Source organism: Neoarius graeffei, chromosome 25 (genome assembly GCF_027579695.1).
Source record: "Neoarius graeffei isolate fNeoGra1 chromosome 25, fNeoGra1.pri, whole genome shotgun sequence".
Taxonomy (NCBI): domain Eukaryota; kingdom Metazoa; phylum Chordata; class Actinopteri; order Siluriformes; family Ariidae; genus Neoarius; species Neoarius graeffei.
In genome coordinates, this window is record NC_083593.1 from 5,291,797 (window position 1) to 5,305,163 (window position 13,367).

General features: G+C 43.2%; 1 long non-coding RNA gene across 1 annotated transcript in view; it reads left to right on the forward strand.

The window, feature by feature from the left end:
• LOC132873567 (uncharacterized) overlaps nucleotides 1–12,890 on the forward strand; it is a 69,554-nt gene extending 56,664 nt beyond the window's left edge. The window contains exons 3-4 of the long non-coding RNA XR_009651575.1: nucleotides 11,780–11,817; nucleotides 12,309–12,890. This is a non-coding gene — a long non-coding RNA (uncharacterized LOC132873567). The remainder of the gene's footprint in view (nucleotides 1–11,779; nucleotides 11,818–12,308) is intronic.
• Nucleotides 12,891–13,367: the final 477 nt, after the last annotated feature.

Sequence of the window (13,367 nt, forward strand, 5' to 3'; positions counted from 1 at the left end):
CTTTTTATACCCAGTCATGTTAATGACCTATTGCCAGTTGACCTAATGAGTTGCAATTTGGTCCTCCAGCTGTTCCTTTTTTGTACCTTTAACTTTTCCAGCCTCTTATTGCCCCTGTCCCAACTTTTTTGAGATGTGTTGCTGTCATGAAATTTCAAATGAGCCAATATTTGGCATGAAATTTCAAAATGTCTCAGTTTCGACATTTGATACGTTGTCTATGTTCTATTGTGAATACAATATCAGTTTTTGAGATTTGTAAATTATTGCATTCCGTTTTTATTTACAATTTGTATTTTGTCCCAACTTTTTTGGAATCGGGGTTGTACTACAATAGACTTTTCTTAGTTATTGTGAGCATCAGGAAATCTTTTAATATACATTTCATTTTTTGTTTTTTTTTTAGTTATTACAGTAGTTTGACTGGATAAAACTCAATAAATAACATTGTAAAATATAAATTTTAGAATATAAAAATATGTATTTTATTTTACCTCTTTTCAGTGTTAGAAGATGAAATTCTGTAGAAGAAGAATTAGATTTTTTGTTTTTGTTTAGATTTAAAAAAGTAGCAAGAGAAATATCACAGAAAATGATCATGGTATGATATTTTTCTCATACCAGCCATTCCTATCGACACTTCTACATTTCTGATGTCGGTCTGTTTTTAATTTAAAAGGGTCTTCATTATCAGACCTGGACACTGAGTTTTGGACATTCACTCATGTTTCTGTTTTGTTTTGTTTTTTGGTTGTGAAAGTTATAGGATCTGAACGTAGTAAAGATCTAAACTTTCCTTATTCACCCTCCTTATTGTGTATCACATTCCATGTTTTCCTTTTCCATGATACGGTTAATAACTTTTAAATGTAAGAAAACCAAACAAAAGAAGAGTCTGGACAGGCAGAAAAACGGAAAAGAAAATCATCACGTTTCTTCTCATCTCATCTCATTATCTGTAGCCGCTTTATCCTGTTCTACAGGGTCGCAGGCAAGCTGGAGCCTATCCCAGCTGACTACGGGCGAAAGGCGGGGTACACCCTGGACAAGTCGCCAGGTCATCACAGGGCTGACACATAGACACAGACAACCATTCACATTCACGCCTACGGTCAATTTAGAGTCACCAGTTAACCTAACCTGCATGTCTTTGGACTGTGGGGGAAACCGGAGTACCCGGAGGAAACCCACGTGGACACGGGGAGAACATGCAAACTCCGCACAGAAAGGCCCTCGCCGGCCACGGGGATCGAACCCGGACCTTCTTGCTGTGAGGCGACAGCGCTAACCACTACACCACCGTGCCGCCATCACGTTTCTTACAATGCTAAAAACATTTGTGAAGAAAGTCAAGTCAGGTCAACTTTATTGTCAAATATGCCATACATGCTCGACATACAGCACAGATGAAATTACAGTCCTCTCTGACCCACCGTGCAAACAAGCAATGCAATAAATAAAAATAGAATAATAGTGTAAGGAATTGATTTGCGTCTGTGTCTCATAAGTGCAGGAAAGCCATTCTCTGGACAAAACATGGCAGAACATGTCGAGCTTTGAAGCTTTATTGATAACCTTCATTTTCCTCATAACACAGCGTGTTTTAACGTAATTCAATACATGCATGGATTATTTGTAGGTGCATTGCATCAGTCGCACATTCTCATATGTAATTGTTTGTTTGTTTGTGTGTGTGTGTGTGTGTGAGATTGAACACTTAGCCTGCTGCCCTTCACCCGTCCAAGTCCAGAGCATCAGTGAACATGACCTGAGCATCACTGGTGGTGATAAAGTCTGCAGCGAGTGAACAAGTGAGCTGGTTTTCAGCCGAGGTGCTCGATACACCGTGCTGTTTTTTGTGTAGAGACAGACCGGGTAATAAAATGCCCAAATCCTATTATTTGATGGCAAATAAATACGCATATGATGTACATGACTGAGGCATCATTGATCTGTCTGGAGTCAGGACCGGCCTTGCTGCGTAAAGCACTTTCTCCCATCAATACACCCGTGACCTTTGACCTCTGGGACAAATCGATGGGATTGATCAGCGGCTGCAGACTGGACTGTCATCTACAGGGACCAGACACGATGGTCATTAATGCTGGTCTTTGTGTGTGTGTGAGAGAGAGAGAGAGAGAGAGAGAGCGCGACTCACACAACCCCCTACTCCATGTCACTACTCTCTTGTGTGTTTGTTTTACTCGTTCATTCATTTGCTATTTTCTTCAAGATTATTATTCAACATTATCTTAGCCTTCATCCTTCATTAAACCAATGTCATGCTGATGGCGCTACAACAGATTTCTCCAGATTTCATTTCGGCTCATGTTTGGATTGACGTGACGGCTTTTTTTCTTTCAGATAAAGAAAGAATGCAGAGTTTTCTGGATCAACGCCTTGTCTTTTTGAGCTCTCGGGTCTGTTTACTCGTTAGTTGGACACTACTTAACTTATTTTACACCACAGCAAATAACAGTATAGCAATTATATACATATAAATAAATCATACAATCATCTTCAGTATAGGTAGATTTAAATAATGTTTCTCTTCATGAGATTATTATCAAGCAAATATGATTTATGATTATTAAACCTGTGTCTCTGCATTTTTTAAACTAAATCCAAGCTGGAAATTGACATGATTTTAAGTTCAGTTATCTGCGAATAGAAGGAGATTTCTCTGAAATGAGTAAAATGTAGAGAAAAAGTTTTACTAATGGTTTGAATCTCATAATGAGAACTATTCTGTCAAATCAACTACGCGAGCAATATTTTAATTTGCTAAGATTTCTTTTTTGTTATAAAGCTGGAACATTTTTTTTTGCGCAGTGAACAAAATGGGGGCGGCACGGTGGTGTAGTGGTTAGCGCTGTCGCCTCACAGCAAGAAGGTCCTGGGTTCGAGCCCCGGGGCCGGCGAGGGCCTTTCTGTGTGGAGTTTGCATGTTCTCCCCGTGTACGCGTGGGTTTCCTCCGGGTGCTCCGGTTTCCCCCACAGTCCAAAGACATGCAGGTTAGGTTAACTGGTGACTCTAAATTGAGCGTAGGTGTGAATGTGAGTGTGAATGGTTGTCTGTGTCTATGTGTCAGCCCTGTGATGACCTGGCGACTTGTCCAGGGTGTACCCCGCCTTTCGCCCGTAGTCAGCTGGGATAGGCTCCAGCTTGCCTGCGACCCTGTAGAAGGATAAAGCGGCTACAGATAATGAGATGAGATGAGATGAACAAAATGGAGATTATGTAGGAAAATGATACGCATTTGTGACACCTATTTGTAATAGACAATGTGGACGTGAGAAGGTTTTCGTTTGACTCATCCTCGTATATACTATCAGACTTGTTCACGATAAACGATGTTAAGATTTTCTCGGATAAGTCGATGTACCGTGTGAGTTCAGATCTATCTTAACCCATTTTAAAGTGAATTCTTTACATTTGACGATACCTGGGAATGATCTGATATTTGCGATATCGATATATCGAGACAACCCCCGACTGTTAGCTCTGTTCATCTTGATACGTTTCAAATGTTTCAGTGAATAAAGAGTGCAGAGTTTCTCAGTGCAGAGAGTGTAGAAAATTAGTGCAAAGGTGTTTTTTTGTTTGTTTTTTTTAATCCTTTGTAGTAGCAACCTCATGTAAGTGTTGACTCACACCGTGTCGAGAATGCTCTTTTCTCAACAAAATGGCGGTGAGCTGAGCATCGCAAGTCGCTTGGTGTCTGGCTCATGCATGCGTGTGTGTGTTTACGCGTTTGCGCTTGGGTTAATGGTTGTCTCTAATGTGTGTTGTGTGTGTAGGGACTCAGCTGCGCTTTATTGTCTGGATTGTGTGTGACGGCGGCCCTCTGCTGACGGTCCGTGTGTGCATGAGCTTGGCCACCGGCCCAGACACTGCCACAGCGGTAATAGAGTTGATTGATCACCATCACTCCTTCAAGGTTTCCCTGCTGATTTCACCAGCCCTCGCTGCTGCAAACCACACGCACACACACACAAACACACACACACACTCCGACACCCTTCTTCATCCTGAACCAGCATGGTGTGCTCTCATATCGGCAAAGTCGCCTCTCGGATCGCCATTAGGTTGAACCACAGCCCCTCAGCTAGTCTGCTCCATTCTGCGTGTGTGTGTGCCCGCCAGGCTCTGCATTGCAGTGCGGTTGACATCAGCGGTGTTTGCATTAAGCACATAATCAATGACTGGCTGTCAGCGTAAGGGTCGCGACCCCCATCTGCGCCACGGGGAGCGGCGAGAGAAGGTCACAGGTTGCGAGATTAAGACAGGGTCGTCCTGAAGCGCTCCCAGACAGATAAATCAACCATCATCCCATCTCATCAAATGTGTCTGCTTCTCCGAGAATTGATTCAGACTCCATGACTGACTGGGCTTTACTTTCTTTTTTTTTCCTCAAAAAAAGAGACTGGTTGCTGCTTTGACCGAAGAATTTCATGAGCTTTTTTTTTCTCTTTTTTTTTTTAAGTGTTGTTTGATGAACTGCAATGGTTTTGTCACATGGCACTACGCTTTGTGTGTGTGAAAAGTTATGCTTCCCAGAGGCTGATCAGTTTATTCCTGAGCATTCTACAACATTCCACTAAATGTCGTCGTCATTTATGCTTTGTTTGTACCTAAAACCTGTTTAAACTAATTGAATAGTTAATGCTATATGAATTTGTAATCCTGGAACCATTCAGCATACTTTTAGATCACATTTCCCTCCAGATATGATCGCATCACTTTGCTCTGGCTTAACGTTTTTTAGTTTGGTTTGGTTTGGTTTTTAACATGCTCTCAATATTTTAACATACCTTCTGTGTGTGTGTGTGTGTGTGTGTGTGTGTGTGTGTGTGTGTGTGTGTGTGTAGCAACAGCGAGCTTGCTGTCCTGCTGGCTGCGCATCGTGTGTATGAGCATGTGTTTTGCAAACCCTTTTTTTCCCTAAAGGAAAGGATTGATCAGTGCAGGAGGAAGGCTTTGCAGCAGTCGAGATGGACTGAGTGAGACAGAGGAGAGAGAGAGAGAGAAAGAGAGGAGAGGAAAGGAGAGGGAGGGCGCGTAGTGCGGCACACTGTTGCCGACTGGATATCAGACTTGCCAAGGCGCTGGAGAGACTCTGCCAGACAGGTGCGGCGACCTGGAGGAGAAGAGGAAAGGGGAGGGGGTCGCTGGGGGAAAAGATTGAGAGTGGTATTTTTTTGGGGTGAGTGACCGTTTCCGGTATTGGGGTGCATGGGAAAGTGTGTATGAGATGAAAGAGAGAGAGAGAGAGATTGCACTGATTTGGTGTCATGGGGTGGGGGTGAGAGTGGGTGTTGGAGGTAGACGACTGCCTCGTCACCTCACATACTCCTGTCCCACCTCAGTGACCTGCCTCTGTCTGGGATAGCTCACTCACCTTCTCTCTCTCTCTCTCCCTCCCTCTCTCTCTTGCACACTGTCTTTCCTCTTACCTTTTACCGTTACTCTGAAATGACAAATCATACGTGTCGGCTCTGACGGCGTGCCTGTGTTCGTGTGAGGCAGGGAGGAGGGGTCGTTTAAGGCGCATGTCGAGCTGTTCTCATTTCCGGCAGCGTCCACTCATTCCCTATTCCCTCGAGGAGGAGGAAGCTGGCTGATTGTTTGTGGGGGGAGGAGTCTGGTAGTGATGTGTGTTTGTGTGCAAGCGTGGCGAAAAACAACATTTTGGCTGGCGCGTGCGCTTTTGAAATTGATGCCTGGCCAGTCTGATGTCGGGACTAGCAAGAAGGTGGTGAGAAAGCTGGCGCTGTCGTCTCTACTGATCGATCTGGTGATCACGTCTGAATGACAACTTCAGTCCAGAACGGAGCGCTCCACTGTCAGAAGGAGGGGGGGGTGACGGGGGTGTCGCAGTGACTGTGTGTCTGAGTTAAATGAGTGCAGGTTGGGGGGAGTAGGGGGGAGCGGAGGAGAACTGCAGCCGCCGCCGATCAGCGTCTCACACTTTTTTTTTTTTTTTTTTTGCTGATACCGAATCGTTTGCGAGAGGCGCGAATCCCGAGTCCTTCCCCCTTTCTCTGTGTCTGAGCTGCACCTCTGCCTTTCCGTACAAGCCTCTTGCAGCAGATCAGCAAGGTGAGGGATGCACACTAATGCTGTGGCTCTGAAGACAAAGAAGAAAGAGAGAGAGAGAGAGAGAGAAAAAGAGACTGACCGTCTGACTGGGGGCTTACCTCAGCCAACAAAGGCTAGTTAGCGCAGAGCAGGGTGCCACGGACTCGCCGCTGCGTTTTTGACGGAGAAATGAAAAAGTCTGAAAAGGCGTGTTCTTTTTTAAAACTCGTTTGCTCTTTATCGGTCGTGCTGCCTTCTTTCGTCCGGTTGGGTCAGCGTTCGGATTGTAGCGACTAGCGAGGAATGCAGGACAAGTTATCTGGTGAAAAATCAGGGTGGAGAGGAGGGGAATTGTGTGTGTGTGTTTTGATATCCTGATCCATCTGCAGAGGGCCGGTGTTGTTGTATGGTACCAGACAGAGCTTTGGCCCGCCGAGACGAACAGAGCCGGACGCTGAACAAAGAGCATCCATACAGGAAAGAGTGCGTGTGTGTAAATGTGTGTGTGTGCATGATAAAGAGAGAGAGAGACAGGATCCTGGTTCTTCCCCCCCCACACACTCTAACCCCTGCATCTCTTCGGACCATGCTGTACTTCTCCTGTTCCCTGAGACCCTAACTTGTGAGCTGAGTGAATGCAAAATCACGGGTTAGGCTCTTGGGACCTGGGCGGAGGGCAAGAGCGACTCAGAACTCGGAACTTTCCTCATGAGGCGACAGGAGAGCGATACAGCACGCCGACTGATGTCCTAGGAACAGGGACTAAAATGAACCAGGGACGGTGAAGCAGTTAGACTTAGCGGAAAGCTGCTGTTACAGCAGTTTGCTGTCTAGACAACGCCTTTCTTCGTTTTTTTTTTTCCATGCAGCTTGCAGTGCGCCGCATGTTCTATAATGAATCTGTGTTCCGCTTGTCGAGATTGTTGCATAAAACTTTAAAATAAAGATTTTTTTTGTCAAACTTGTTTAGCTGTTGATGTGTTTTTCCCTCACAGGCCACTAGGCAGCACAATGTGTTGTCGAACCTCTGTTACTCAACACGTATAAAAAAAATTTAACATGTATTAAGATGCATAGGTTACTGACGTGTCATCTCGTCGCCATTTCAAGTCAGTAAGAGATAATTTCTTTAACGATTCTCTGAATGAAAATTGAATATCGACTTGTCAGAGAAAAGACGCAAAGCAAAACACCGTTCTTAGTCACAAGGAGGTTTAAGGAGGCTCATAATGTTTAAAATCAGCATTTTTTTTTCAATAGAAGAATATTCCGTAATATTCAAATAACATCTCCGTTTTTCATCCAGGCACCCAGCTCATCCTTCAGCCCTCAGTTCCATTTTAAACATCAATCAATTACACTTGGTATTCCTCGTGTTCCTTCATTATTCACCACCTTGTCCTTAAAAGGGTTGCACATATTGAGTAAACACGTGTTCATTGTTCATCTTTTTTTTTTCTACTAGAAAGTCTGACTCCCAGTACAGTTTCTGCCACTTAATTAAATCCACACACCTCGTCTCATAATAGTGCAGACAATCAGAACCGAATGGCAGGTTAATTTCTCTAATGCCACCCAGGCATCTGCATGCACTGGAAAGGTGGCTTGACATTTAACAACAGATCTGCAGTCCGGGTTCACTCGGTACAGTTAGACTCGCTCTTCTTCTTTTTCTCCACGAACCGAACTCATTAAGTTTTACGACTAATTTTGTTACATCCTCCCTGGAGTGTTCAACTTTTAAAAATCTAATTTTGCTAAATTACCCACATTAGAAATGCTGTTTTTCAAAAACAATCGCTTTTCCCCTCAGACGTGCTCTCATGCGCTCTCTCTCTGTCTCTGTCTCCCTTTTGCTGTCTCTCTGTCTGTCTCACTGTCTCTTTCACCGTCTCTCTCTGGCTCTAATTGTATTTTCTCCCCCCGTTTGGTCTCGCACCGAACAATGGCCGATGCCAACTAATCAGTGTGACTCTTTACCACGGAGCCCCCAGCAACAGCTGAAGCGCTGCCATGCTCCACGCATACCAAGCAGTCAGCCGCGGCACAGCAAGCGCCAGCCCGGTGCCCACCGTGGGGCCAGACACTTTTATTAGAATCTGTCTGACACTTGCCGAAGCCTGGCAGCGCCAAGGCAATGATGAAATTCACCGCTCTCCCTACCCCCACCAACACACACACACAGCGCGCATTTCAGAGCTCATCTGAACAGTCCTATAAATATTCGACCCCCCTCCAGAGCTAAATACAGAGGATGTGGTGTGACCGCAAATGAAAAAAAAAAAAGTTTAATAAACGGATTGATGTGTTTTAAAGGGTCTGGTGCGCTACACACATACACACGCGCGCACACATACGCACAGTCTCACTCAGCTTGCATTTAATATTTACAGATTTAGTCAGAGATACCTTGGCATATAGGTCATATGTGTGTATTGGTTTGTTTTACACACAAAGACCTTTTCATAAAGAGGTTCAAATCCTGATGATACAGTAATCACTGACTCCATAAGCAGTAAAAAGAAAAGCTTTTTAAATGCTGATTTGTATGATTTGCTTTACTCGCATCTGCTAACTAACTCATGTTTCATTTATGAGACTTTATTATGAGGGAGTGTCTGTCACCCTCACATATTTACTACAGTTTTAACACGCTTGATTAGCGCACTGTGTTCCATAATAAATTACAGAGCACACATTCTTTAAAAGAAAAAAAGGTTGTTATTTTTTATTAGTTCCCTTGAGGGAGGTCATCAGTATTTGTCATCTTGTCACGGTCACTTATTTTTCATTATATAGCTTTACCTTGAGCTCACCTCACTTGCGTTAGGCCTGTCTTCATTCATGAAATAATCAATTAACATTCCTGCAAAAAAGTAAAACACAAGCTGGGATGTAATAAAACAGTTCAGTTTTAGAAACTCAGTAATTCCCCATAATGAGCATTCATACGACACTTATTTAAAGCAATTTGTATTAAATTAAAGCAGCTTCTTGGTGGTTTCATTGTTTTGTGAAAATGCGGCACGCGGGTGCTCGTTCTGATCCATCGTCTCACCTGTCTTGTGAAACGCCACAAGAAAATTCTGTTAAATGTCAAGCGAGAAAGGCTGATGGTAGTAGACTTTATATTAAAGCAGCCTGTCAAGGAGGGGGTAAAGTAAGAACTCATGTCCCTTTCAAACTCTACTTAACATCTGTGCATGTGAAACATGCTGAAAGTAGATTAAGAAAAGCTCAGGAGTTTGAGACGATGTCCAGATTTAGAGGATTACAACCTTGTTTTTCCATTCGATCGAAGGCTGTGTTAATGTCAGACTTTGCCAAAGTCTTATCAATCCAAGCCTGAGGAGCCAGCTGTGTGTGTGTGTGTGTGTGTGTGTGTGTGTGTGTGTGTGTGTGTGTTGCACACACAGGAGGGGGGAGCAGGTGGGGAGTCTGATGTCTGAATTTCCAGACACTGCAGCGGGAGGCCAGACAGTCACCTGAACACAATCACAGATTGTGTGTTCTAATCAGAATTGGACTCCGTCCCAATCCAAAGTCAAACATTTGCTCCACAGCCACAGATTTTTGCCGTTGCAGTCTTCACAATGCTATAGCCACCCAACCATTAAACCATCCAACCATTTAATGCATACTGGCCTTATACTGAAACATCAGGATCATTTACAAAAGCTCTGCAGTGGGCGTTGCCAGTAGCATTGGTGTTAGCGGTCAGTGTGTGGTAGTTCAGTGGTCGTGCATCTTGTCACAATCTGATGCCTGAAAAATACTTTTAAAACTATCTGCTGCAATACAATATTCTGTGTTTGGGTTCAAGAACATGCCTCCTTAACTGGTACTGATTGGCACAAAGGCTACACCCCTTTCACTGGGACTAACTGGCACAGAGGACACGCCTCCTTCACTGTACTTATAGACACAGAGGACACTCCTCCTTCACTAGTACTGATAGGCACTGAGGACACACCTTCACTGTACTTATAGACATAGAGGACACGCCTCCTTCACTATACTTATAAACATAGAGGACACACCTCCTTCACTGTACTTATAGACACAGAGAACACGCCTCCTTCACTGTACTTACATATAGACACAGAGAACACGCCTCCTTCACTAGTACTGATAGGCACTGAGGACACACCTTCACTGTACTTATAGACATAGAGGACACGCCTCCTTCACTGTACTTATAAACATAGAGGACACACCTCCTTCACTGTACTTATAGACACAGAGAACACGCCTCCTTCACTGTACTCATAGACTTAAAGGACACGCCTCCTTCACTAGTACTGATAGGCACTGAGGACACCTACTTCACTGTACTTATAGACACAGAGGACACACCTCCATCACTGGTACTGATAGGCACAGAGAACACGCCTACTTCACTGTCGTTATAGGCACAGAGGACACGCCTCCTTCACTGTACTTAAAAACATAGAGGACACACCTCCTTCACTGTACTTATAGACTTAAAGGACATGCATCCTTCACTGTTACTGCTCAGTGTTATATCTATCTGTTATATCACTGTTGTATCTAATGACTGATGGTAATGAGCTTGCACTTACTGTATATAAAGAGTATAAAAGTAGAGTGACAGTGGAATTTCCCAAAGTTGACTTCCTAAGTCGTGAATGTCACAAAAGTGGAATCTTTGTTCATGTGGAATCTCTACAGATACATCAGTTTTGGCATTTGGCTAGTGCCCATCAAATTACCTACAATCGTTATGGGTGAGGTTTTTACTTCCAGAGCCTCATGATTCTGCTCTCCTAAAGGATGTAAGTTAATATGGAGAAAATGTGTGTATGCAAGATGTGTACATATAAACTCATGATTAGAAGTAAATTACCCGGTTTTAAAAAAAGTGTATAGGTGTATATGGTCTCGACTCGACTCCTGTTTGTGTGTGTTAACAGTCTTTAATGTTTGAGCACAAGTGTCACCCAGAACTGCCTCCAACCCCAACACTGTCTAGGTCTCCTCCTTCCTTCCTTCCTTCCTTCCTTCCTTCCTTCCTTCCTTCCTTCCTTCCTCTTATTCACCCTCCCCCTTTCTGCCTCTCTCTCTGGGATCTCTGCAGAGCTGCTTCGGAGGTGTTGCCAGGGAAACATGCTATCTGCTCAGAGTTATTGAACCGCGACTAGCTTTTTTTTCTCTCACTGTAGAGGATAATGAGGCTCTGTCTCACAGCTCGGCCTTTCCAGCGGCCACAGCTTCGATACGACCCGCAGCTGGCGTCACTTTTAACCCACCAGCCAGCAGCAACATGCTCTGCAGGTGTATCAGCCCTAACCTTCTGCTGTAGACACTCATTCTCTCTCACACACACCACTCATTCTGATTATATTGCTGAAACCTTCCCTCAAGCGAACCTGTGTTTGTGGTTGTGTAAATAGAATGTGACTGGTGTGTGATTGGCAGCTGAACGTGGGAACTTTAGTGAAGTTGTACTGTGAGGGGAAAGAGAGTGCAACACACACACACATACCTACACTACTCAGCTTGCGGTCTTCCTTTGTACTTGAGCTCACAGAGAGCTTTGGCAGGGAAGAACTCGTACATCTGCTTTCCTGCATCCTCAAGTGAACTCTGAAGAAAGAAAAAACACAGATCTGCCTTTTCGTGTTATTGTCTCATTAACTCATGTCCTGTTCATCTTTTTTTTTTCTTTTTTTTCAGGAGTTGAAAGTTAAGAAGTCACCTTGTGCAGCATGCAGGTAAAAACTTTGGTTCTCGTGTTTTGTGAGTGTGAAAGATACAAATATAAAAAGTAAAATTTGAAGAATAAAGTGTGTGTATTTTATAATTTATACACGTGGACTTGCTTTTAATTCAGAATATATACATACACAAGAAAAGGAATATCTCACAGGTTTGACTTTGTAGGGACATCCAGCTATTCCTCAGGCTATTTTACAAAAATGCAAATTTTTATAAAAAATAAAAAAATCTAAAAGAGCCCAAACATTTCCTTTTGGTTACTGAGGTTCAGATTAAAGTTAGATTTTGGTGCAGCAGTTCAATAATTAGCTTCATTAATAACTATGTCACCGTAAAGTCCTCATAAGGATAGTAACACATCTGCATCGGTTCTGTACAGCTTTATTGTGTAGTACAATAATAATGTCATAAAATAGTATAATGTCTTCACATAATGCTAATGGTGGTACCTATTGTTTATTTATTTACTTGTTTGTTTGTTTTCCAGGTTTGGTACACCTTAAGTGCTGCTGAAAACTTCTGTTAGTGCAATTTGTCCCGATGTAAAGCAGCGCGGTCTCCTAACTGAAGCCTACGACTTTCCCCAAAAGCCATCCAGAACGACGTAAAGGCTTTTCCACTGCAGTCATGCATAAGTCATGTAGCTCTACCCCTTTCACCTGCGGCAGTGTGTGTGTAAGTCACATGGTAGGGACTGTGTGTGTGTGTGTGTCGTATGGAAAGCACATCTGGTAAGTTCTGCATATACGGATGACTCAAAGACACACATGAGTGTATTCATCATCTCAAACAGAAGGTAAGAGGTGATTGAGTTCATTGTCTCTCTCTCACACACACACACACACACACACACACACACACACACACACACACACACACACTTGCCTCACTGTCCTTATGAGGACTGTCCATTGAGGACCAGCCAAATGTCTCCACAAGGACAAAACTGCCACATATTCCTATCCTTGTGGTGACCAAGATATAAATACATGCCAAGGCTTTCACTCACACACACACACACACACACACACACACACACACACACACACACACACACACAGGCCTATAACTTCCACAATAACATAAACCTAATAAGTATAACTTGTTCTGCAAATTGGTCCTTTTTAAATTCACTGCTTTCCTTTTATTCTTTATCGTAGCCACAATGGGATGAAGCAGACGTTCAGTAAATATAATATATATACAGTACTGTCCAGAAGTCTTAGGCACATGCACAGAAATGCTGCCGAGCAAAGATGCCTTCAGAAATAATGAAATTAAATGTTTCTACGTTCAAAAAATACTTTAAAGAGCAGTAAACTGTAATAACTGAAGCAAAGTCAGTATCAATAGCAATGAGGCAATAGCCTCAGTTATTCTGAACACTTTGACTGTCACACCTGCTTCTTAATTTCGCAGCAAAACCCAGCTGCCTTCATTGTTTTTATGTCTGTAAAGTGGCCTCTTATGTAATATGCTGCTTTCTTTACTGACATACAAAGATTTTTTTTTTTGGTAACATTTAATTTTGTACTGAAAAACTAGT